At 39.2% G+C, this 3386-nt stretch overlaps 1 pseudogene; it reads left to right on the forward strand.

Annotated features, from left to right (window-relative positions):
• The first annotated feature begins 1685 nt into the window (after positions 1-1685).
• LOC134937419 (5S ribosomal RNA) lies at positions 1686-1804 on the forward strand (annotated as a pseudogene).
• The last annotated feature ends 1582 nt before the right edge of the window (positions 1805-3386 follow it).

Genomic DNA, 3386 nt, shown 5'->3' on the forward strand with positions numbered 1-3386 from the left:
ACCTACTCCTCTCTTCTTCCTTACCCCACCATGGAAATCAATTAACCCCTGACTTACATTTTTCTCCTTAAATATTTTAGAAGGTGGCAGTTATTATTGACTGCCAAAGGGTGGACTGTCAAAGTCAGAAAAATGTCTCTATGCACGTTGCCATATTTGCACCGCACACTGGTCCGTGCTGCGCATGCGTACGCTCTCCCGTGAAGGCGCATACCCGCAATAGCGTGCACCCGCGGGCGCACAGTATGCGTATTTACGGTAGAGTTTATGTAGTCGTAGCGTGCGACTCATTCGTTACATATTTTCATAATTAATGTAGTTTGTAGATCATGGTCCCTTTGATAGATTCTGAAAGTTTGGTTAATATAGAATGTCCCTGAGCTGAGGAATCCCTCTTTGTATCGTAGGAAGGGTCTAACAGGAGTCATGCAGTAGTGTTTGGTACCCATCGGAAGAGTATTTAAATAGCAATATTCCGGTGTTGATTTGGAGCGTATTAATCGCTCGTGCGAATAGTTATGGACATAAGAAGTTTATGTCCATTTCTATTATTTACTCATACTCAGGTATGCGGCGGGAAACCTAGTTCCCCACCCACCTGAGCTGTTTGAAATCGTCACAGCCCACCTGTATGAATCAACCTATGACCTTTTGTTATGATGCAGGGCCGAATTCCGACGTCCAATGGACAATGGGATTGTAGGGACTGTAGGATTGCATTGTGTGTGGGGCATAAATAGGCAGGCCGACCACATCCAGCTCACTCTTCAACGGTTCTCATTGCTGAAAATCGGGTGCTGGATGTCCAGGCGCATGCGATCGTTTACCCTTGTGCGTAAGTTTCTCTCCGTAATCATATTGTCTTACTGTGAGCCAATCTCTCTCTCTCTCTCTCTCTCTCTCTCTCTCTCTCTCTCTCTCTCCTTTCTCTTTTCTCTCACATCTCCCCTAGACTAGTATTGTATTGTATTAGATAGTATTGTATTTTGGTTAGGAAGTCTCTGTTATATTGTAGTGTATCATTTGTACTGTTATCCCCTTTTACGAGTATATTAGATATAATACAGTTAATAGGCTTTGGACCCTAAACCAGTATCTGTGTATTTCCTATAGTGTTAAGTGTTCACTTGAGCGTCGGTGACGCTCAAGCAGCTTTGTAGTTAGTCAGGTTACACAAGGTTGCACTTACACCCTGTACTCACATTAAGGTATTCTGTGAATTTCATTGGTATAAGGTTTAGACATAAAGGTATAGCGTTGTGAGCGTCTGCGCCGCTGGTGATCTCCTCGTGGTCTCGAGCGTCCGCTATGCCATAGCGAATCATTACTCTAGTCATAACCAATAACGTGTCCTGTGATCACTGGGCCGTGAGCGAACGTGACGCTTGAGCGTCTCGCCTACTGCTGAGCGATCGTTACGCAACTAGCGTACCATTACGGTACTTCTTAAGTAAACAGCGTACAGTGTTCTTAGACTTCATAAAGGGTTGTTTATACGACAGAGGAATTTAGCATTGTGAGAAGTCAGAAACATCACTGATCAGATTTCCCAGCAAAAAAACTCATAAGTTTATTGCACCATTGTCATCATTTATCTCTGATCATATAACTTAATATCCATACAATTTGTGATTGATCTTGGATCCCAACATATTCGGAAAACGGTGCGCCCAGGAGACATACTTACCTACGGTCAGACCGCACTGAGTATGCCCAAACTCGTCTGATCTTGGAAGCCAAGCACTGCAGGGCCTGGTCAGTACCTGGATGGGGAACCACCAGGGAATACTAGGTACCGTAGGTATTTTACTCTCCAACAGCCAAAGCTATTTGGGACTCATTATATAAATCTGATCACAGGTCTATAGTATCTGTCAGATTATATCGGAATCGACGTAGTGACCTCATTCATCCAAACTCCTATGTATGGAGGATATGCATGAATTTCCTTGTGGATGAGGAATCATTTATTTTCGCTTACCTATGATACAACTTTGCCCATAACAGGCACATTGGTGCTGGCAAACACTTATGCTCTTTCAAAACACTTATGCCAGCTCTCGCTTTTTCTTAAGTATATATCAATAAAAGTTAATCTTTAATAATTTCATCATTTCAATTTTTTCAAGTGTGCCCAGGAAAAGGCCTATAGTTCCCCTTTTTTTTTTTGGTCCTTTGCTCTCTCCAAAGGTCCATACCCTTCTTTGACCTAAAGACCCTGTCAACCTACAGACCCTGTCGACCTAGTTACTGTTGACCAATAGTGGTCGACCTAGTTACTATCTACCTTCCAGACCACACCCTAGTGTAGTAGCACATAATTAAAACCTTGCAAAATCGTGTTCCTTTTTTATACCACAAATACTATAACACCACTTTATAATGCCACCCTTGCTTTCTAAATTGTTATTTGTTTATAGGTCACCCTCCTTATTATGTGACCAGCATGGTAAATGTTTGAATCCATTGTAGTAGTGGGAGAAAGCAGATAGTACAGTCTGGTAGAGACTGACACATGAGTTGGGCAAAAGCCACATAAAAGCTGCACTATAAATAACTGATTATAAACAGAAATTCTTAAAATAAAACATTCAGTGCCCTCTGTACAATCACAAAGGCTACACAGGGGATATGTACCTTAATGTATATTCTGTTTGTTTTTAAAATCGAAGTATACCAGTGTTACTATTCAGATATGCTCTGTATTTTCAAAATAGTTATTTTGTCTCTAAACATAAGTCAAAAGTCATAAATGAAAGGACTATTACTTATTATCTAACCTATTCAACACCAAGAGTTTCTCAATAATAACATTGTCTCTAAAAACAGTCATGCTGATTTCCTAATTTTCTTATCTGGTTTATATAGCCAATAAGCATTGCATATCCATGTTTGAAACAGTGGAAAGTACGTTTATTTTATTTCTGCCAAAAACCAATTTAAATGCAAATTATTGTTGTTATTAATCTAATGACCCAAGATGCATTGTAAGTGGTGTTAGGTCAACTGAAGGACATTTCAGTGTTCTGAGTCTATTAACATTACCAGTTTATCTGAGAATATAATTTTGTAAGATTAAATACACACACATTAAACACTCAAAGTGAATACCACTTAAAGAAAACATTTGCCAAAAAACAATACTGGGTAAAATAGTTAACTTTTTAGCAAAGAAGACTTGTTCTTTTTTCTCATAACAGTTTCTACTAATTAATTCTGTAGAACTACTTCCAACATTTGTATTCCTTTTTGACAATGTTGAAAGCATAGACTGTGGGTGGTACAAATAAAAATTCAAACAAAGTCAGGAGGAGAGAACATTTTGAAGCTTCATAAGTACTTCCCCAGCTTGATTCAATTATATTTATAACATCTTTCAACATCAT

The sequence above is a fragment of the Pseudophryne corroboree genome, chromosome 1 (genome assembly GCF_028390025.1).
Source record: "Pseudophryne corroboree isolate aPseCor3 chromosome 1, aPseCor3.hap2, whole genome shotgun sequence".
Lineage (NCBI taxonomy): Eukaryota > Metazoa > Chordata > Amphibia > Anura > Myobatrachidae > Pseudophryne > Pseudophryne corroboree.